The 24,418-nt window shown below is 36.0% G+C and overlaps 1 long non-coding RNA gene across 5 annotated transcripts in view; it reads left to right on the top strand.

Annotated features, from left to right (window-relative positions):
• Positions 1-24,418, top strand: part of LOC118152263 (uncharacterized) — a 317,803-nt gene that overhangs the window by 20,436 nt on the left and 272,949 nt on the right. For 3 of the 5 annotated variants that reach the window (XR_013533060.1, XR_013533061.1, XR_013533063.1), the window contains exons 3-5: positions 690-782; positions 2,451-2,603; positions 3,708-10,236. This is a non-coding gene — a long non-coding RNA (uncharacterized LOC118152263). The remainder of the gene's footprint in view (positions 1-689; positions 783-2,450; positions 2,604-3,707; positions 10,237-24,418) is intronic. The other 2 variants (XR_008480178.2, XR_013533062.1) reach the window with 2 other exon arrangements.

The following is a 24,418-nucleotide window of genomic DNA, read 5'->3' as shown; positions in this document are numbered from 1 at the left end:
GTCTAAGCTTGGGCTTCAGATACAACATCTGTAAAATGCAAAATTGGTTGAAGAATATTTTCAGCTCTGACTAACATCTGTGATTTTCCTGGTTACTGGGACTCTCTATCCAGGTAGTATCTGAAGAGACAGTTGCAGACACACTTTTGATGATATCTTATGCTCTTTCCCTCTTCCAAGACTTTCCTTCATCTCTTTCTCAGTTTGGCAGATTACATGTCCTTTAAGATTCATTTCAAATAGCTTTTTTCTTTTTAGATTTGTAAGCCTCCCTTGACATTCTTAGGCAATTTCCTACATTTAACCTGTAGGATAGCTTTATATACCTATGCTGTAATTTTTACTCTTTCATTTTGTGATTATTTGTATATGTGTCTCTCACTATACTTGGGACATTTAAAAAACCACAGCTAAGCATTTATTATACTTTAAGAAGGGAATCAATTGCAGTGGTGTTATAGAAGCTATATGTGTTTTTTCCTAATGCCTTATATGCTCATAGACTCTAGGTACAAACACTTAGATCATCAAATTCCATTTTTTGCCTCTGAAAATACTTGCTCATGTGCATTGCGAACTTTTGTAAATTTCTTTACTGTAGCAGTATACAAATTATTTTATTGACTGGAACTACAGGCATGTGCCACCATGCCTGGCTGATTTTTTTTTTTTTTTTCATTTTTTGGTAGATTCGGGATTTTACCATGTTGCCCAGGCTGGCCTTGAACTCCTAAGCTCAAGTGATCTACCCATCTTGGCCTCCCAAAGTGCTGGAATTACAGGTATGAGCCACCATGCCTGGCCTGTTTTCATTTTAATAGCCCCAGTGACATATAATTGACTGTATTACTTTACTAGGACTGCTATAACAAAGCACCATGGACTTAATGGCTTAAATATACAGAAATTTATTTACTCACATTTTTGGAAGCTAGAAATTCAGTTGAAGTTATCAGCAGGATTGGTTTCTTCTGAGGCCTCTCTCCTGGGCTTGCAGATAGCCATCTTCTTGCTATGACCCTACATGGTCATCCTATGGTCTGTGTCTTAATCTTATGTTCTCTCCCAAAACAAAAAAATTTCCAGTTTTATCAGATAAAGCCTCATATGACCTTGGTTTACCTCAATTCTCTCTTGAAAGTTCTTATCTCCAAATATAGTAACAGTCTTATGTAACAGTGGTTAAGACGTCAACATATGAATTTTGGAGCATACAATTAAATTCATAAGATTGAATACAATAAAATGCACATAAAGCATACATTTCATGTTCTGAAACTGTATATATACATCTATAAAACTATCACAATCAAGGTAATGAATATGTCCATTGTCCTTTCATATTTTCCTTTGCCTCTTTGTCATCCCTTCCTTTAGCCTTTTCCTACCTTCCTCAGTTCCTGTGTGATCATTGATCTGCTTTTGGTCACTGTATATCAGTTTTTATTTTATAGAATTTTAAGCACATGAAATCATGTAGATTATACTCATTTTGTTATTCAGCCTAATTGTTTGAGGCTCAGCTATAATGTAGCACATACAAATAACTTACTCATTTTTGTTGCTGAGTAATATTCCATTGTGTGAGTATGTCATAGTTTCTTTATCCATTCATCTGTTTGTGGATATTTGGGTTCTTTCCAGTTTGGTTCTTTCTTTATTAAAAATAAAGTGGCTATGGACATTTGTGTACAAGTCTTGTGTGGATATATTTTTTTATTTCTCTTGGGTAAATACCCAATAGTAAAATGGCTGCATTTTGTGGTAACCTTAAAAAAAGTCTACTGTTTTTCAAAGTAGTTGTAGTATTTTATGGTTTTATTTAATTCACAAATCTATATCTTAGATAACAAATAAAAATTTGTATACATTTACAGTGTGCAATATGATGTTTTGATATATGTATAGATTGTGGAATGATTACATCAAGCCAGTAAACATATCTATCACCTCACATGCTTATTCTTTGTTGTGGTAAGAACAGTTAAATCTACTCTTTCAGTTATTTCAAGTTTATATTATTATTAACTATACTCACCATGTTGTACTGTTCTCCAAAATTTATTTTTTCTGTCTAACTGAAACTTTATACCCTTTGACCAACATCTCCCTATTGTCCCTACATTCACAAGCCCCTGATAACTGTCTTTTAATTCTCTGCTTCTATGAGTTCAACTCTTTTAGATTCCACATATAAGTAAGATCATACAGTATTTGTCTTTCTGTGCATGGTTTATTTCACTTCGTATAATCTATGTTGTCACAAATGATAGGATTTCTTTTTTTTTTAAGGTTAAATACTACTACACTGTGTATATATACCACATTTTATTTATTCCCATTAATAGACACTTAGGTGGATTCCATGTCTTGAAATTATGAATAATGAACATAGAAGTACAGATATCTCACTGACTTACTGATTTTATTTCCTTTGGTTACATACCCAGAAGTAGGATTGCTGGATCATATGGCTGTTGGATTTTTAATTTGTTGATGAACATCTATGCCATTTCCTTGAATGACCATGGGTTGTACTATTTCATAATTCTGCCATCAAGTGTATGGGAGTTTCATGTCTTCCATATCTTCACCAATACTTGGTATGTTCAATTTCTATTTATTTGTTTGTTTATTTATATTTAAAATTTTATCCATTTACAGAAGTATGAAGGGGCATCTCATTGTGGTTCCAATTTGCATTTCCATAATGACTAATGATGTGACCCACCATTTCATGTGTTTATTTGCCACTCATCTTTTTTGCTGAAGTATCTATTCAGATCTTTTGTTCTTTAAAAAATTGGGTTATTTCTTTTGAATGTAATGATTTATTTTGGATCATTATGTATTCTGGATGCTATGTTTTTTTTATCATAGAAATCATTTGGAAATATATTCTTCCATCCTGTGGCTTATTTTCTTATTCTGTTAGCAGTATCTTTTGAAGAACAGTACATTTAATTTTGATAAGGTCCAATTTATCAATTTGTTCTTTCATAGATTATTTTTGTTATATCTTAAAAATATGCCTATCACAAGGTCAAAAAAGTTATTCTCCCATTTTAAACAGAAGTTTTGTCATTTTATTTTCAGTTAAGTCAATGATTCATTTTAAGAGTTGGAATATGTCTCTCAGAAATTGATAGAGCTTTGCAAGTCTTCAGATGTATTCAAGTTTGCTAAACACTGGGTAAGGCCATGGATAAAAGATTAGTTTTTGCATTTTTATAAGAAAATCTGAACAGGAAGCGCTTCTTCTTACAAAAAGCCTTGATTGAGAAGGAAAGCTGGGACTATTAGTCCATGTTCTGCATTAAAATAATGGTGGCCATGCCTAGATTGATTAAAGATACCTGTCTTAACACAGTTAATAGTCACATCAAGGTAAAGAGCAAGGGAAAGGGCCTGAGAGCAAGGGAAAGGGCCTGAGAGAGTACACATTTACTGTCTCATAGTGTGGTGTTCATGTGAGGTGTCAGGGAAAAGGTCTTGGGAGTGTATGTGTCTGCATAATATATGTGTAGAAAACTCTTAGTGCTGGTCCTTTGAGATATATTTGTGAAAACTCTTTAAAAAATAACCAGCATTAATTGAATACTTTTTATGTGCCAGACATTGTTCCAAGTTCTCTACAGAAGGTAATTCTTTAGTCCTTATAGTAATACTGTAGTAGTGTTGATACTGTTTTTATCTTCATTTTTCAGATGAGGAAGCTAAATCACACAAAAGTTAAGAAACTGCTCAGCGTTTCACAGCTAGTAAGTAACAGAGCCGGGCTTGAGACCCAGATTGGCAGCATCCAGGTCTGGTGCTCATAACGACTCTGCTGTGGTGCCTCCCTTTAATGCATCTTAGTGCTTTCATTGTTGTTTTTCTTATTGTTGTTCTTACTTTTTTTTTATAACTTCTTGGTGGATAGTGGCTGTGAATTTGTAGTTGTTGATGTGTTTCTTCTGGAGTTTAATCTCCTGCCTCTTCTATTGTTAGCCAGGGTTTTTGTTACCTTCGAAATAATTGCTGAATCGATAAAACATCTGTTACATTGCTGCTGCTCGAATGACTTTTAGAGTCAGCATTCTTCTTTCTGAATCTGTTGTCACAGCCTTTTGAACTTAAGGTATCTGGATGTGTCAGTAGAAGGACTGTGGCAGCAGTGGTGACAGCAGCTCCAGTGATGGTGACCATAGAGAATATGACAGAACTGTGGATGAGATGAAGAGACTTAGTGATGGCAGAGGAAACTTTGGGATTTCACAGCTTTCTACCTCCAAAAACTATTTATTGAAAGCAGATATGAGGAGTGGGAAATACGGAAACAATTCTAGCCTTTGTGCACCTTACAGCATAATGAGTGATATTTACAGCTCATAAATAACAAGAGTGAATACCTGTATAGAACTTACTATGTACCGCTTTCCCAAATATTTTACATGTGTTATCTCATATGTTCCACTCAATCCCAGAAGAAGGGAACTCTGATCTCTAGTTTGCAGGAAACTGAGGCACAGCAAGGAGCAAGTTTAAGTAGCTTGCTCAAGATCCCACAACCAGTAAGTGACAGAACTGATACTTGAACCTAGGAAGATTGGCTTGAGAATCTGGCACTTAAACACTATCCTATTCTGCTAACAAATGATGAGTCAGTTGGCAACTGTGGTAAGAGCTACAGAGACAATGAGAGGATGAGGAGGATTGAGCTGAATCTGGAAGGTTTGGGAAGACTTGCCTGATGAAGTTATGAGGAGTGATTTAAAAAGTCAGCCAGGTGAAGGGGCGTGTGTATATGTGCATGTGTGTATCTGTGTTCCTGTGCCCATGCATGGGACATGGTCAGGGAGACACATTTTCAGGACTTGTGTAACATCTCTCTGTAAATGGCTTCAAAATAAAATGTCAATTTGTGATTCTTTTAATGGAAATTTACTTCATGCACAAGTTTCAGGCACTGTTTTGAAGCATAATTTTAAGTGATGATGTCTTTGTATATGGCTTTAAGACAGTTTTTGAGCACATATCTCTAAGTGTCTGTGTCCTGCTTTATGGGCAGTAAAAAGCTTGGGAATCCTGGAAAGCTGAATTCACATTCCAGCTTTTTAGCCCTGGTCATTGCTCAGTTATTTGGACTTTGATTCTGTTTGTTGGATTAATAGAAAATGCATTAAAAGTGCATAAAATAAAAAAATTACCCCCAGTCAGTGCAGATGTCCCCATATCTGACGGCTTTTATTGCTGTTGCCTGGTAATCATCAGAACCCCTGTAGTGAGATCACTAGGTTATTTCTAGGTTCCATCCCAGAGTCAGTGCTCCCTCAAAGAGGAAGCTTTTGTTTAAGCAAAACCAAATAGAATTACGTGGGCCATGGATTCAAGAACTCTAAAGACAAGGTTGATAAATTAAGTGAGAAGGAGAAGACAGTGGAAGATCTAAGCATTGAGATTACTCCTCTGCCTGACTTAGTTCTGTTCTAACACTTTTAAAAAAGTGATTAACTGGGAAGCAAATAGAAATTAAGCTATTTATTAGCAAGTCTTTAGCAGTTTCTCGTCAAGTGACACATGTGGTGTATGGTGTTCCTGATGAGTTGCACTAGGGTTATTTTTACACTTTTGGGCATCTGTGGAGTGGTAAATGTATTCCTAAATATTAGATATAATTACAAGAAAATATGTTTATATAAATTTACTTGGTACCAGATTCAGACTAGTTTTGTTTTAATCAAGGTTTTGAATTACACATGACTTTCATCTTGCGTCACCTTTATCCTCGTTAATCAAGAGCTGACTATGTCAGGTGTCTGCACTTGAGTGGACGCACTGGATCTCTTTGAATTTTGGTTTTCTGATGTGTAAAAATGAAGCCAGCACCACTATATCACAGCAAAGTGGTTTGTATGAATCTGGTATAGGATGAATGCCCGAATGATTTTAATCCTTTTTTTCTTTCCTCCCTCCCTCCCTTTTTTCCTATTTTACTTACTGCCTTCCTTTTTTCCTTCCTGGCAGTAAAGGAGAAGATAAGGAAACCAAGTCTCCAGTTTGCTACTGAGAGACTGGTGAGCTTGACTCGATCGTTCTGCTCCATAGTTTTCTTGCTTGTAAAATGAGAGAATTCATTCCCCTAAGAGCCCTGCCAGTTATAAAAGTCTACATTTTCATTTTCTTTGCTTCTTGAGTTATACTGGAATATATTTGACAGTACTTTCAGTTAAACAGTTTCAGTTTTTGCCTGATTAAGAGAAATTTGTGGTCCTGGCTCTCCACCCCTGTAAACCTGGGAAAGGATTCTCACAAATGCAGCTTCACCAAATCTGTAGGCTCCCAGCTGAGTTAGCAGAAATCAGGCAACTGAGTGGATGAGCTTCTATTAGCACAGTGGTATTTGCTTATACAGCGGAGTGGATGAGATTCTATTGGCACAATGGTGTTTGGTTGTGCAGCTGCAGAACTGGGGAGAAAAGCCTTAGCCAGTATTTATGACCTGAACTTCAGAACTAGTTCTCCTGGAGAATGCAGATAATTATTTTTCATTTCCTTGGAAAAATAAATAGCTATGTAAGGTAGGCTGAAAAATGGTCCCCAAAGATGTCCATCTTCTCATCTTGGAATCTGCAAATATGTTAATCTACATAACAAAATGAATTTTGCAGATGTGACTAAGGGGTTTGAGATGGGGGGCTATCTTTTATACTAGGGAGGCAGAAGAGTTAGAGTAAGCAAATGGTAACATAAGCAGAGAGACAGGCTTTTGAGGATGCTACACTGCTGGCCTTGAAGTTGAAGGATGGGACCATGATCCAAGGAGTATGGGCAGCTTTTAGAAGCTAGAACAGGTAAGCTGAACTTTTTCCTGGTGCCTCCAGAAGCAACTCAGCCTTTTCAGTACCTTTGTTGAAGCCTATAAGGCATATTTTGGACTTTTGAACTACAGAATTGCAAGATAAGTTTATATTGTTCTAAGCCATTACATTTGTAGAAATTTGGTATAGCAGTGATAGGAAACAAATGCACCATGGCTACCAAAGTAAAAACTCTATATGTTGAAACATGTATTTCTTTTCCAAATAAGTCTGGATGAATAACTCTAAGGATGGAAGAATAATTTTACCTGTTACAACCTGGTAGTTGGAAAAAAGGCTGGGAGAGTGGAGGTGATCTAGACCTTTTACAGGTAAGAACATTTCAAAATTTCTAGTTCTTATAACATCCTAGGTGGGCCGTAGCAGACAGCTTTATTCAAAGGAGTTACTGATTTATAAAGGTAAAAATTGGTTAGAATTGGTCTGTTTCCTATTGGAAGTATTCATAAACATTAAATTTCAGGTCTAGTTTTTCTTTCTGCTCTAGTAATATGGCTATGATTGGCTGAGGAAGGGGCATGAATAAGATGGTATCAACTTCAGTAGAGTATTATTTCATATCTCCTTTCTTCAATCCCACTTTTCTATAAAGTCAGTATGATTTCTCTCTCTCAGCAAAAGGATGGCTATTAACAATAGAGTGTTCCTTAGGTGGGACAATAGAGAGCAACCGTGCACAAAAAAAATTGGCAATGGATGGACATTGGATAGCTTTCAATGAGTCTTTTTCTCTCTTGGTTTCAGTTGAATTTTGCTATAAGTTAAAAGAGAAACCCTATTTTAGGTCAGGTTCTGGGAGACTCCAAGAACAGAGATCTGTGTGCAGGAAATCTGTTGGAGAATCTTTCAGGAATAAACTGTTTGGGAAGCAGCACTGTCCAGAAGAAATAGAACTGTAATACTTTTGTAACAGAGGCTTCAGCTATACTACGTGAAGTTCTGAAGCTTGAAAACCTTTCAGAGATGTCCTGGATTGAGAAGAAGAGATGGAGCCTTTGTATCCCCACACTGACTACTTACTGCCTGTGGGGCTGCCCCATAGGACATTGCTTAATTTGGGGTGAGGCAGCTCTCTTCTGTTGAGGGTAATGCCCAAGGGGACTCAGCTATGAACCAATGGCAGCTGGGGGAATGAGTGCCTCAAAGTGGGGAGCTGGGAGGAGCAGGGAGGTGTAGTCTGGTGTTCTTACAGACCCCTGGATGCATGTAGATAAAGGCAAAGCAGATACATGGGATCAGCACCAAATAGAGCTCTTAACTGGATTCCAGAAAGATAGATTTAGAGATTCTATTGGCTTAGCAAAAGTTACTTGGTCAATTAAGTAGTTCCACTCTCACTTTATAACCCTTTCCATTGCTTCTACATTCCAATGATGGTGAAAAACAGACAATTAAACTAGTTGGAAGTGAAAGATAAGTCTTATTCTAAACCTCATATTTCAACTTTGTTGAAAAACATTTTCACATGCCTTGTTACATTCACCCTCTTTGAACGTTTTCAACTCTACCTTTTTTGGAGTTTACCCCGATAGAAATAGTATTAAGGCAAAATAATTGTGCAAATTTGGATGGCAGAAAGGAAAATAAACACAGTTAAAGGACTTGGATTCAGTGAACCCTGTGTTTACTACTGAGTTCAGATCAAATATATATCTTCAAGTATTTATTTTAGATAATAGACTATTTAGAGATTAAGGAATCTACTTTTCAACCAAGGGTAGACATCAGGATTGGACTAATAACACATTTTTAAAGGCAGGAGTTTTTCTTTGGAAGTTCTTTATTTCTACAAGTTATTCTTACTGTTGATGAAAAATTATCTGCCTCTATAACTTAAGTGACATTGTGAGAACTACTGAAGGTAGATTGTAGCTTAATTACATGAAGTTACCAGACTTTCTATATGTTTTTTTCAGCCCTTGTAACACCAGTTATTCATCTTCCTTATTTTCCCCAGCGCACTTTTGTACATTTTACAAATATTAGTCCCACCTACCATATCTTTATTATTAATTCATTTAACTTCTGTTACAAGGAGATCAAGCATTTATTCTTTTTTGAACATTCACTTCCCTCCACGCTTAGAAATATTTGACTGACAGCAACGGCTACCCCCATGGAGCCTGTGTAAACATGGGTTTATGGGCTGCTGTGCAGGCACCTTTGGTGATTTACTTTTTGGTTATTGGGATTTATTTATTTTTTGATGGACTGGTAAATTATGAGGCTGTGGACCTTGCCAGGTTTTCAGGTATCAACTCAGCCTTGCTGGAAAAACTGTGGTTGGCACTGCAACACAGAGAATGACCAATGAGGCATCATATATTTTTAATAGATATATGTTTTAATAAACATTCTCCTCCTAAAGCAATGGATTTTAAAATAGGTTTTGCCTTGAGCCATGTAGCTACCCAGCTGTGAGTTTTATAAGGCAACAATCTCCACATCATTAGATGTTGTGACTAATATTCCAGCAACTGAAATAATAGCTATTTACATGCACATAAAAAGTTAAAATGACATCTAAGGTGCACTTACACTCAGAAAAGTGTGCTTGTAAAAGCAGTGCCACAAGTTCCTCATTCATGTTCCTTCTGTTGACTTGTAAAGATCCTTTGCGAAGCAAAAGGTGACTTAGAAATCTTGTTCCAGACTGACACCTGGAACCTCTCCAAACTTGAGAGCAAGGTAGGATGACCTCCAACCTCAAATCCCACTGCCTTTTAGGATTCTAATCTTCCTTAAGATTTCTGCTGATTTCATTGGTTCATGTGCTTGTTTGTGGTCTGTTCCTGCCTTTGCAGGAGGCTTTGCTATTTTTCATTTCTATTCACTGTTTTGCTCCTTTATTGGTTTCTGTGTGAAATTCACTCACATCAAAGCTTTGGTGAGTTTGTTGTGGATTTTAGTGGCAAGTCACTTTGTGCTCCTTACAGCATTCTGCCATTTCTCTGGCCCTGCCTGCTCCTGCTGCTCCCCATTCTCACTTTTATCTTCCTCTGATTGTTAGAAAGACAAACACATTTCTCTTTCCTTGTCATATTCAGAGCATATCCTAGTAAGCACCCTGAGGTCTCATCTTCTATTCCAAGTACTATCAAGGTGTCTCTCCCACCCCACAACAAAGAGTCTGTGTGAATTTTAGGTATAAAATTATTTTTCCAATCTCATTATAGGACCGAAGGCTTATTTTCTATTCCTACTAAGTATTTTGATCACAGGCATGCACCTATTATGTGGGCATGGAAGGAAAATTTCTTCTAAACTTTCTCCTGATATTCCTGTTTTCTGGGCAGGTAAAGAAAGGAAACAAGCAAGGAGGAATAGCATCAACAAGAAGCTCAGGATGGACAACTGTTTAAAGGGGGAAATGCTGGTATGTCAGTTTCTTCTCTCTGCTGCTACATGAGAATGTGCAATCAAGAGAAGAATTTGCCTCTATTGAGTCTACCTGGCTCAACCCCAGAACCATGCAAACCAATATCATGTATTTTTTGACTGTAAATCTCTATAATTCAGATGAGAACTAGGCAGCCACATTCTTTTTCCCTTGCTATTTTGGTCAATTACATAAGAACTTTGGCCTTTGGAAATACAGAACAGAGTAATTTTCTTTCCTCCCTCTACTTCTCACTTCTTCTAGGTGGTCTATCCTATTAGAAGAATGAGCAGTGTATTTGACTCTGCCTCTGTTGAGTTTCCTTTAAGTAAAATAGTTGAATGTAGCTTAAATATCTGTTTGATTTATGATTGTGTTAAAGGTAACTCATTTCCTAAACTGAATCTTATTTTAGTTACATAATCTAGAAAGCCAGTTGATATGAATTTTATGTAAAAGTTATTTTTAAAACAGTAACTTGGACTTCAGTGGATTATCTCATACAATGTTTTTATTTTTCATAGTATTTAGAAGATTTAGGTATTCCCTATCTCTGGATAACATGGAAAAAACTGTCTCAAGCTTCTTCAAGCTGTTATTCACCTCAAACTATAATTTTGGGAGTTTGCAGAATCACATTCTTTTAGGATCATTGCAAATTTAATGAATCTGATGGAATTTTCTTTCATCCAGTTCTGTATTCTAAATTTAATCTGAATTTCAGATTTGAGTAGTCTGCCCCCAACCTGTACCCAACACCTTCCATGGTATGCATAAACTCCTGGAAGGACTGAGATTGGGTCTCCTTTATCTCTTTCCCCTTTGTAACCTTGTCTGTTACAGTACAGTGAATTATTTCTCTCTTAATTTGATAAGAAAGCATTAGTCTCAGAAACAGTTTCATGCAGTTGTTGGTTAGTACAGAAGATAATGTGGAGTGAGCTCCAAATCTTCAGACTCTTATACTGAAAATATTATATATATATGAAGCATCCAAGAATTTGGACTTCCTTTACATAATTATAATGTATCATTGCACACATTCCTTGCTCCTTAGTTATTTTAAATCACTAGGGCATTTTACAAAGAATGGAGGGAAACCAAAGAACTTCTTAATTCTCTATAGTTTTATTAATATTAATGAAACAGCGTGAAAGAGTTGCTTTACGAAAAATGACACAGTGAGACACTGAGTACCAAGAAAATATACTTGCCTTCTTGTGGACATTTAACTCTCATATTAGTGTATCTGACTGTTTCAAAAACAGGGAGAGATATTTCTTGTGATCTGATTTCTCTCCCATCTTATCTGTAGGAATCACAGGATTCATAATATAATCATCCTAGCATATGCTTTCTCCTTCAGTGTTTTGATGCTAAAAGGAATACTGAGTTGCCTTGCACCGTGTTTGCACAGCATGCCCTCAGTTTCAGCTGAAGTCTTGAAAGACTTTGCGGGTTATGACATTCCCCTAAATGTGCTGAGCTTTCTTTAACCTTTCATAAAACATTGTGATCTTTATGGACTGTATCATATTGTGCAGTAATGTGCTTTATTGTCCACAGAATAAGCTTTTCTTAAAGATAATTGGAAAGCTGGAAATGGCTGCTATCGGCTGATTTTTTAAAAATACATTATTTCTGAAATGGGGCTGGTGTAATAATGACCCTATCTGTTCAAGATTTAAGATTTGTCTTGGCAGAGAAAATTGATCCATTTCACCTTTGTCTAATGGAAATTTTTATCTAGGATTATCTGTTTATGTAAATGAATGTTCCTCTGAAAAGGGAACTTGAGGGGGCTGTAAATCTTGGTGACACTTCAGTTTCATAGGAGAGAAATTGGAAAGGATTCTAGTATTTATCTGCCTGAAATTGGTTATAAAAACAAAATTATCTTCATGTACCTGCAGCATCTGATGTTTCCTGGAATTTCATTATGTTTTTGAATAATTCAGTGCAATAGAAAAAATGGTGTTTCTGTATTACCTCATTCAGAAGTTGTTTTTACTTTTTCTATTTTCCAGTTGCTTTCTAATGCTGACATTATAGAGGAGGAGAAGCTTTTGATTACCAATTCTTTTAGGGAATGAGATTTTTTTTCTGCATAATCTTAATAGTCTTCAGCTATTGTAGGCTCATTATCTACAGTTACATGCAGCGTGTTAGCAGAATATCCATCATTTCTCTCTCTCTCTCTCTCTCTCTCTCTCTTTTTTTTTTTTTTAAAAGATAGCTTATATAAATTCTGATCTTAGGTCAGTATCAGAATTAGTTTATGTTGAAAATAAATATATTGCCTTTTTAAGGTAACTTTTGGGCCAAGCTTAATCTGGAAGCTTAATTTGGAAGTTGTAAGGTTTGATAACTTTGAAAAGTCAGCAATGTCTGTAAAATTCTTTTTCTCCAAGTCAAACGGTAAGTGGAGAGTAAGATCAACCCACTCAAATGTCAACTAATTAGAGAAAACAAAGTGAGGCAAAAGAATTTATTTGCATTAACTTTTTTGAAGGAAGGTATAATTTCTTTATAGAGATCACTAACTTTATTACCTGGTAATTATCAGATTACACTGTTTTTAGGTATCTCTTGAAGCTACTTGCTTGGAAGTTTCTCCCTTTTACCTAATATTTGTGCTATTTCACCAGGATTTGAAAAATATAGTTAGCAATACATTGCATTTCAAAGATGACCTGAATGTAATTATTTAGCTGTGTGACATTAGGACTGAATATTGGTAAGAAGTTTGATTTTTGCACGATTCCATTAATAAGAGGGGGTAGGAAGGCCACAACAAGGAGTGGTGTTTGCTGCCTGGAATATTCTTATAAAAGTCATATTTCAACATCCATATTCAGGATGATCATCACAGCTTTCTGTTAGTATTAAATGGACATGAACAACAGGTAGGGTACAATATCATCTCTCTTTTCCAGAAGATTAAAGGAAAATGTAGCAGTATGAGATAGAAGACAGGGCACAGGACTGGAATGAGAACTGGATGTGGCAGGTTGGAGAATTGTGTGACAATAGAGGGGTCGTGGTAGCTTCATGAACCCTTGGTTCCTCATCCTTAGTATAAAAATTGAACTTATGCCAAAATGAAATGTGCTGTGCGGAGTCAGAATAGTGGTTACCTTGGAGGAAGGAAGTGTCAGGAGAGGTGTAGTAGCTGTAGGACTTCTGGGACGCTGATAATGGTATTCTGGGCAATAGTCATACAGGTGTGTTCACTATGTGAAAACTCCTCAAGCTATATGTACCTTATAATCTGAGTACTTTTCTGAATGTATAATATTAAGTTATTATGTAATTAAAATTCAATTTAAAAGTTACTGGGGGAACTGTGTTTGAAAGTATTTAAAAAAATAACATGCATTCCAACGTTACGTATAAGCTCTGCAAAAATGTGTAGCTTTTTGGATAGGATCACATATATTGCTGTCTACATACTTCTAACCTGACCTTTTATTACTATTTTTCTTTTTACTGTTGGTTTCAGCACAATTACAAAGATCCATTAAGTTTATATTCTACTACTTATACATAATAAACTCCATATATTTAGATCACTGATTAAAAAAAAAGGCTCCCAGATACAGTCAGATGCATGACATCTCAAACTAAGTGCCATTAGCACAACTGAACCTTTCAAAATATTTTCTTCTGTGTGGAAGATACACTGAACCCTGATCATTCATTTCAGCATTCACTCAGCAGCTTTTAAGGACATAGAAGAAAACAAGCTTTAATTGCTTCTGTACTGACTCCCAAGCGCTCACTATGTTTCTTATGTGGAGCACTGAATGTTCTTAAATGGTTCTAATGTTCTCTCAGCATGCCTCAAGTGTCTTTGGCTCTTTACTCCTTTCTGTCTGTGTAGAATGACCTGGAACTGCATTTCGAATAAGATGCAGAAAGACCAATGGGGTGAGTGTGTGTGTGTGTGTGTGTTTGTGTGTGTGTGTGTATCAGTCCAAATCTTGTTTCATGTCTCTGTTTAAAGCCTGTTTTTTCTTCTTCTTTTTTTTGTAGCTACAGAAAACTCTTTTTCCATAGTCCTATTGACTGTTTAATCTCAGTATCCAAGTTGCTTGCAAACAGTATATGCTAGTAAACCTACATTTTCCCAACTGTGGAAGAGAGAACTATTTCTCAGCATAGATCCAGAATTTAAGAGATACATTTCAAAGCCTGAGCTCTCAGCTTCTTCTCTCTGCAACTTGAGCTACATTACAGAATGGGCTTAAACATTTTCTCATCAAGAACAGAGAGATAATAATAGTTTCACTCTGCTTCATCAGGGTTGTTGTCAGATTTAATGAGAGAATGCATGCTAAAATGTTTTGACAACTGTAAACAGCTTTGCAAAGTTAAGAAATTAATAAATAGGACTTCTATGCTTCATGCAACCTTTTCAAAGAACTATTTCAAGTCCATCCTTAAGATGAAAAAAAGTACAGCACTTCAGTTTTTATATCAATGTTAAAAAGTATCTCGGCAATAAAAATAGTTACAGAATTGATGTCCTAATGAAAGGAACACCACCATTTAAATACTTAAATTTATAAAAACATAAATGGTAAGTATTTGAATCACTGAAGAGTGCTTTACTTTACAAATAAAGTAAATAGCAAGCCTCCTCCCTTAGTATATTTAAAATTATTTCAGTATATATGTGTCATATGAAGCTAGTACTACTTAGATTTGTTACTGTGAAGAAATATAAAGCCATGATGCTTCCCAGGAACATGGCAGAAATGTCAGGCTTTCAGGAGCCAGGTCAAACTAGCAGGTTGTGGCTAAGCTAGAGCTTCTCAAGGACAGAGAGTCTCTACTGTTTACCTGTATGAGATAGCGTAACACAGATGGAGACAAGAATTTCTGCAGCAGGCAGACCTGGCATTGAGTTTGGCTTTACAGCTTGTTATTGGTGGCTCCAGTCACATAACTAAGCTCCTTTTTCCATAGCAGCAACATAGGAATGCTAGCACTGACCTATCACAGTTATGAGACCTTGCTGAGACCTTGGTTAAGAGTCAGCCTATTTCACGTGGAATAGTGAGTTCCCTTCTCACTGTCCACAGTCTCAGAGTTCAATATTGGGTCTGAAGGGATCCAATAAAATAATAACACTATTTCCTGCCTGAGAACCAATTCAGAGCCAATTGCACAATAAATGTCTATGTGTGTGTGTTTGTGTGTGGTGTATGTGTATATATATTTATATATATAATATATGCATAAGTATATAAACTTTATTACTGACAAAAGCTGGCTTAGAGGGATGACTTACATATGCAATAATGAACTTCTTGACCAGGCGCGGTGGCTCACGCCCATAATCCCAGCACTTTGGGAGACCGAGGCTGGTGGATCAGGAGGTCAAGAGATCGAGACCATCCTGGTCAACATGGTGAAACCCCATCTCTACTAAAAATACAAAAATTAGCTGGGCATGGTGGTGCACACCTGTAGTCCCAGCTACTTGGGAGGCTGAGGCGGGAGAATTGCTTGAACCCAGGAGGCGGAGGTTGCAGTGAGATGAGATTGTGCCATTGCACTCCAGCCTGGGTAACAAATCAAAACTCCGTCTCAAAAAAAAAAAATGAACTTCTTAATGCAGCATCCCAGAATTAGACTGAACACTCTGCCACAGACAGCACGAACCAGCCATGGGCCTCCCCATGTGGGTGCCAGCACCTGTAAACTTAGGGTGTTGAGAAGAGAGTGTTTGTTTTCCTTGGCCAGCAAGCTCTCAGGAGGGAGAGTAGAAGGTGCTAAGCTGCTCATGTTTCATTTCTCCTTCCAAACTCTCCAGTTGGATAAATAATCTCACCTCCCTTGAGAAGTGAGCGAGAAGCAGATGGAGGCCAGAGATGTTACACTAATGGATGCACCCCCACTGGGAAGGAAATGTCAGCTGTGAAGATTAGGGTTTCCCTCAACACCCAGCACAGCGGGCATGGTGCATGTTTGATGGACAAATGAGTTTGTGTGTATCTAACAAAACTTTGCTCTGCTACCTACCTGAGGGCAATTATTTCAGGCTGTACACAGAGCACTTTGGATTCTGGTTCTCTCATCTATGGGATCATCCTAATTTCATGTGCATGTTAGATCAGCCTAATCAACACACCATTAATGCCTGATTTGAAGGCAAATATTTCCTAGTGGTGGGCTATAGGTTGGGGTATGGCTTAGTACAATCAGCTTGCCTTTCAAGTTACCATTTGTTCATTAATTGTCAATGTTACTAAACCATTTAGTGTTCTTCTTGGCCACACTAACTAATCTAATGCGTACATATCTATTTTGGCCACAAATATATGAAGAGATAAATTCAGATGCTTTACTGAAATCCAGGTACGCTATAGAACAGAGTAAGTTTGGTGTAATGGAAACTTCAGAGGTAAATCCCAGCTCTGCTATCACATAAAATTTAAGTTTTAAATACAAATGTAGGTAACAAGTCTCACTTCTTGTGATATCTAAGAGCATGTTTTTATACCAAAAGCAGCCTGTAAAAATCACATAAAATTTTGACCTCCTTTTTCACTGTCCACAGAGACTTGTTGACAAATGTAATTATAATCACATAGGTATCTGTACTCTCTAGACATGGATGAAGCAAATACCCATACAGGCTTCTTGATAGATCAGAATTTAAAAGGAACAGCAGGGATGTTCTCTGCATGAATTCTTTTTTTCATCAGCCGTATTGAGAACAGAAGTCACTGCCAACCGGGTAGGTCCAAAATAAATAAATATTATGTGCTTGGTAGAGTAGAAAAGTCATGTATTAAAGTAATAAACCTAACATATTTGTCACCCTAAATAAAAAAGGCATAGTTCTTTAAGGTTTCCCAGGTCAGAAGGATCAGAGAGCTTTATATTAGACATTAGTCAGTGTTGCCTCAATGCAGCTTTCTTCAGTGATAGGAGTCAAAGCCTGGATGGGTTTTGGGAACCCATCGGAAGTTTATCCAACGTTCCCATGGCCAAGTTTTCCTTAGATTGTCTTTCCAACACATCGGAAGTTTGTCCAATGTTCCCATGGCCAAGTTTTTCTTAGATTGTCCATTTAAGTGTAAAGGGGATATGGAGACACCAGGGAAAAGGAGAGCAGTCACAAAGTGTCTGTTGATTTCTATTCTTTTCCCCCTACTTTCTAAATCCTAGGAAGGACCCATCATCTGACGTCTGATTATGCAAGTTATAGCTTTTCTTCTGTTTGGTGTACTCTGCTTACAGCTGTTCCTGCATTTACTACATCATGATGCAAAGTGACTCCCTGTTTTCTATTTATCAAATGCAACATCTCTGGATTTCAAATCACTCATAGTCTGGTCACCTCCTCTTAAATAAAATGAATGATGAAATATTTAGTTTGTATCTAAGTAATGGTTTAATGAATATGCTTTATTCATTTCGTAATCATTTATGCTTTATTGATTTCGTAATCATCTGCTTTACGAAATAACATATTACAAAAAATCTGAGTACCCCTTTTCTGTTATATTCCTCTCTAAATCCCAAAGGTAGCTTTTCTTCTTAATTTGAACTTATTATTCTAAGGCAGTTTGTCATACTTTACTACAAATATATGTATACACATGGCATTATTTGCATGATTTGAAACCTAGTATAAATGCTAGTACTATGGTATGTATTGTGCAAAATGGTTTCATTTGTCATTATTTTTGTGAGATTTGGCTATGTAAATGTTCATAGCTCTAATTCATTTATTTACACTGATGAATAATATTCCATTGTAAGAATGTATCACAAACCTATTATTTTCCTATTGATGGCCATTTAAGTTTATAATTTTCACTATTAAAACAATCATTTTATATATTTTTTGATTAAAATTTTGATTTTATTGTGGTAAGAACATTTTATATGATATCTATACCCTTAATAGATTTTTAAGGGTACAAAAAATATTATTAGTTATAGATACAATGTTGTATAGCAGATCTCTAGAACTTATTCATGTTGCGTTACTGAAACATTCTACCCACTGGACAGCAACTTTGTGTTTCCTTCTCCCCTGCCCTTGGCATCCACTGTGTTGTTCTCTGCTTTTATGAGTTGGACCATTTAAAATATCTCACATAAGCGACATCATGCAGTATTTGTCCTGTGACTGGCTGTGTCACCTCCAGGTTCATCCACGTTGTGGATGAATAATGTAGCTGAATAATGTTTCATTATATGGATATGTATGGATATACCATGTTTTCTCAATTCATTTATCCACTGATGGACAGTTAGGTTGTTTCCATATCTTGGTTATTGTGAATGATGCTGCCAACATACGTATTTTCTAATATCAATCTTTTTTATTGTCGGTCTAATGGGTGCAAAATGTATCTCACTGTGGTTGTCATTTCCAAGGCAGAACATTTTTCATATGTTTCTTGGCCAATCTTGTTTCTTCTTCTGTGAATTTCCTGTGTGTATATTAGGTTTCAGTACCACTTCTTGAAATATTGATTCATTTTGCTGCTGATAGATGTTTTATTTATTATATATGGCTATTATGAATAACACTTCTTTGAAAATTTTTTACATACTTTTTAATGTACAAGTATATTAATTTTTGTTGAGTGTACCCCAGACATAGAATTTATGGGTTAACACTAGTAAGTATAATGAAGTAGTCCTTCAACGTAGTTGTACCAATTTTTATTCCCATCAGCCATGTGTGAGAGTTCCAATATTCACCCATCTTTGCTAACACTTGGTATTTTCAGCCTTTCAAATTTAGTCAATCTGGTGGCTATCTAGGTTGGAATTTCAGCATCTTTTCAGAAGTTTACTGGTTTTTTTTGGATATCTCTTTTTGTGAAATTCATGTACATGTTTCCTATTCATTTTTTTGTTGACCTGGATGACTTTTTAATATATATGGGAGTTCTGTATGCAAATGAGATATATGCCTTTTTACATTTATGACTGTTGAAAATATACCTTCTTCTGGAGGCTGAGGCAGGAGAATTGCCTGAACCCAGGAGGTGGAGGTTGCGGTGAGCCGAGATTCCTCCATTGCACTCCAGCCTGGGTAACAAGAGTGAAACTCCATCTCAAAAAAAAAATATATATATATATATAAAAATATATATATATACATATACACCTTCTTATACATTTATTTGCCTTCTTGCTCTCATCATGATGTCTTTTTGATGAACAGAAGTTCTTAATTTTAATAGTGTCATGTTGATGAAATATCAGTGTCTACATGCTTTTTAATAAGTAATTCCCACCTGATGTCATCAAAAGACTCTAGTATTTCTGGAAAATTTATTGTTTGTCATTCATATTTACATCTGTATTCTACTTATTAATTTTTAGTGCATGGGATAAAGTTGAGGTCAAGTTTAGTTTTCTTAGTTTTCTTTGTCATATGGGTATGTTATTGGCTAAACATCATTTACTGATTTTTTTTTCTTAAGGCCTTACACATTTGTAAAGTGTACTCATACATGGCTCCTTTCCAATATCTATTTGTGTCAATCCTTCATAATACCATACTTTCATAGTTATTTTAGCTTTATAAAAGATATTAATATCTTATAGAACAGGCCCTCTGTATAGGTGTGCTGCTTTTTTTTTATTAAACAAACAAACAAGTCTTCTGGATGTTTGATAATGCTATTTTAAATGGGATTTTTTTTTTTTTTTTTTGAGGCAGAGTCTCACTCTGTCAGGCTCGGGTGCAGTGGTGCAATCTCGGCTCACTGCAACCTCCACCTCCTGGGTTTAAGTGATTCTCCTGTTTCAGCATCCCAAGTAGCTGAGATTACAGGCATGTGTCACCATGGTTTCACCATATTGGCCAGGCTGGTCTTGAACTCCTGACCTCAGGTGATCTGCCCACCTCAGCCTCCCAAAGTGCTGTGATTATAGGCCTGAGCCACCATGGCCGACCCTTTTTTTTTCAGATTGTTAAAAGAATATAATGTTTAGCTTCTTACTGACATGTAAAATACAATTAATTGTTGAATATTGCTTTTGAATATAGTAAACTTGCTAAACTCATTTATTTTCATAATTTATCTGTACTATTTGGATATTTTAAATATACAAGTGTATCTTTTAAAAATAACATTTTGTTTGTTACTTTCTATTCTTATACTCACATACTATTATTTTCTTCCATCTTATTGTACTGGTTGGAACCTTCAGGACAGTGTTAAATAGAAGCCATAACAGCAGAAAATTTTATAATTGTTTTGATTTAAGAAAGGAAAGCTATTAATATTTTGAATGTAGTGTTTGCTATTCTTCATTTCTTCATTCTTCATAGCTTAATTCTTCATTTCTTTCCCGGTCTACTCTTATCTTTCTTCACTCTGATTTTCCCCAGTAGACACATCTTTATTTCTACCCTGTGTCTACAGGACCCCTTGTCTACTGGTTTCTAGTTGAGTTTGGCTGAGGACAGGCAGTGACAGAAAACCAGGAGGATGAAAGGAAAAACATGGTCTTCATCCTTTCAGAGACCTCCCTATTGGTTTTGAGGAGAAAGTAACTGCCTTTATCTACCAAAGTCATAGTTCCTCTCAGCAGAACTCTTCTGAAGCTACAAGCTCATCTCAGTGTTCTTGCAGAAATGGTAACAGCTTCTCTTTTTCCATTTCCTATTTTCTTAACCTTATTGACTGTGCTATTTTCTGCTGTTATCCTAACTAATATAGTATATTTGTCAACATAAGGGAGTTTCTTTCTAATCTCTTTGCTTATATTAAAAAATGATTAGATGTTAAGTTTCATCATTGTCTTTTTTATTTGATAATCATATTATTTTTCTTCTTTATTATGTTAATATATATTACATTGATTGATTTTGCTGTCTTACCACTTAGGATATATCATGTAGGGATGTATGTCAAGATAATGTGTTTTTAACCTCACTTGGATTCCTTTGAAATTTTTGTGGCCATTCTTTAAAAATGAGCTGCATCTCCATCTCAAATTTGGTTGTGTATTGAAACCAGTAAAACTGTATTTATCCCAGGAGAATATGAAAAGGCTTACTACTCTCATTATGAAGTTTTTTGAGAGTCTTTCCAAGCTGGTCCAAAAATGACTTGAAAGAGTAACAAGACTGGTTTGGTGTTTTGATGGTGGTTAGCAGGTGGGCAGGTATAAGGGCTTCCATGCACAGGTAGGGATTTGCAGGATTTAAACTTCCCACTGGTGCCAAAGGAGGAAGCACCTGAGCTTTTTTGTCACTTGTCCAGATGTAGGGCCAATTGACAAGGGGGAGGAGTGAAGCTTAAAATGTCAGCAGTCAAATACTTAAAGAATGGAGTCAGACTGTTACTAGTTTTATTTTTTCATATTTCAAGACTAATTTTTGAATATATTTAACTATCTTTTGAGAATACCTGAGTTTTTTTTTAATTGTACTTTAGATTCTGGGGTACATGTGCAGATCATGCAAGACTGTTGTGTAGGTACATTCATGGCAAGGTGGTTTGCTGTCACCATCCCCCCATCACCTATACCTGACGTTTGTCCCCATGTTATCCCTCCCCACTCTCCCTCCCATTTTTCCTCCCCTAGCCCCCCGAAACGGACCCCAGTGTGTGATGCTCCCCTTTCTGTGTCCATGAGTTCTCATTGTTCAACACCCACCTGTGAGAACGTGTGGTGTTTGATTTTCTGTTCTTGTGTCAGTTTGCTGAGAATGATGGTTTCCAGATTTATCCAAATCCCTACAAAGGATAGGAACTCATCGTTTTATATGGCTGCATAGTATTCCATGGTGTATATGTACTACATTTTCTTTGTCTAGTCTATCATTGATGGGCGTTTGGGTTGGTTCCAGGTCTTTGCTATTGTAAACAGTGCTGTGATGAACATGTGTGTGCATGTGTCTTTATAATAAAACGATTTATAATCCTTTGGGTATATACACAGTAATGGGAATTGCTGGGTCAAATGGAATTTCTATTTTTAGATCCTTGAGGAATTGCCTCACTGTCTTCCACAATGGTTGAACTAATTTGTACTTTCACCAACAGTGTAAAAATGTTCCTATTTCTGCACATCCTCTCCAGATATCTTGTCTCCAGATATTTTAATGATCGCCATTCTAACTGGCATGAGATGGTATCTCAATGTGGTTTTGATTTGCATTTCTCGAATAACCAGTAATGATGAGCATTTTTTCATATGTTCATGGGCTTCATATATGTCTTCTTTTGAAGAGTGTTCATATTGTTTGCCCACTTTTGGATGGGGTTGTTTGTGTAAATCTGTTTTAGTTCTTTGTAGATTCTGGATATTAACCCTTTGTCAGATGGGTAGATTGCAAAAATTTTATGCCATTCTGTTGTTCGCCTGTTCACTCTAATGATTGTTTCTTTTGCTCTACAGAAGCTCTGAAGTTTAATTAGATCCCATTTGTCTATTTTGGCTTTTGTTGCCATTTCTTTTGGTGTTTTAGTCATGAAGTCCTTGCCTATGCATATGTCCTAGATGGTTTTGCCTAGGTTTTCTTCTAGGGTTTTTATGGTGTTAGGTCTCATGTTTAAGTCCTTAACCCATCTGGAGTTAATTTTAATGTAAGGTGTCAGGAAGGGGTCCAGTTTCTGCTCTCTGTGCACATTGCTAGCAAATTTTCCCAACACCATTTATTAAACAGGGGATCCTTTCCCCATTGCTTATTTTTGTCAGGTTTGTCAAAGATCAGATGGTTGTGGATATGTGGTGTTGCTCTGGAGGCCTCTGTTCTTTTACAAGAAAATAATCAGACTGTCATCAGACTTTTCAGCAGCAAATACTTTGTCTTTTCAATGTGTAATTTCAGGTCACCTGTTACTTCAAGAAATTTTTCTTGATTTATAGTTTTTAGTATTTGTTTCGTTCCAATGCTTAGGTTTTCCTTTCAAGAGACTGCTATTATATGCAAACTGTATTTGCTTCACATTAAAAAAAATCTAACTTAAAAAAAAACCTCCCTATTCTGTATTTTTTACATTTTCATTCATTCCATTTTTTGCTAAGGCATTGCCTAATGGGATTATTCACTTTTGTGTTCTTTAAAATTTAGTTTTCTTTTCTAAAATCCTAAAATTAAAAAATTGTAATTTTCCCTTTTATTTCTATTTTTTCTAAAGTTCTGTTACCTCTCTTTACAAATGTTCCTTTCCATCAATTGCTTCATATGTACTTTTAAAAAATTCTGATTTATGTTTTTCTGATTATGCCTATGTCACTTATTTTTATTCTTTTTGCTCTATTAAGGTTACAGTTTTTACCCATTTTGTGAACACATCTTTCTGGCATGCTTTCAATTTTTGAAGTGATGTTATTTTGATGATTATTATTACTTTTGTAAATTACTTTGTGATAAATTTGAATATGACCCTTTACTACTGCTCATTTTATGAGTTTTCTCATAATTTTAAAAGATAATGATGAGCCAGGATACTTTTACTTAGATTCACTGCTCTAGATCTCTCTTCTACTGTTTCCATACCATGATGTCTCTGTACATCTTGAATTCTTCTGCTTCCTCCCACACTTTTATCTGGATCTTCTTTATCTTTTCCTCCTACTATTTCTATTCTACTCCATTAGATTATACTCCAAGCAGAGTTTTCTTAATTATTTTGTTCTGAAATGAGTCAGTATACAAATTTTGATAGTTTATTGAGCCAACACTGTTTTAGTACTGCATATCTTATCATAGTCCTCTTGAATTCACCCATGAATTAGATTCTATAAAATATCCTTCCCATCTCAGATGCTGTTCTCATATTGCCTTACTGCATTTACCAGGGAGTAATTGTTGCAATATTTCAGAGTTAATCTAGAGCTAAGGAAAATTTTGAACTTAGTCTCAGTCTGAAGCTATCAAAATCCTTATTGCTTTCTCTTTGTTTCTTTGCAGGTTTTTTCTAATACTACAGTGGTCTTGTAGTCGATATTACAGTGGTTGGTGATTTGTCTATACCTACTTATACTCTGAAGTTTCTGAAGATAACATATCACTTAGTTTTGTAGATGTTTTGTGTGGGTTTTTGGTTTTGTGCTCTATGTGTCTATGTTTATGAGAAAACTAGAGTAAATTAAAAAAGAATACAATCCTGCCCCAGGTCTCTCTTCTCGGAATCCTGCTGTTACCTCTTTCTGCCCTTCTATGGAAAAGGGTGTG

Source organism: Callithrix jacchus, chromosome 3 (assembly GCF_049354715.1).
Source record: "Callithrix jacchus isolate 240 chromosome 3, calJac240_pri, whole genome shotgun sequence".
Classification (NCBI taxonomy): domain Eukaryota; kingdom Metazoa; phylum Chordata; class Mammalia; order Primates; family Cebidae; genus Callithrix; species Callithrix jacchus.
This window is presented reverse-complemented; position numbering and strand designations above follow the sequence as displayed.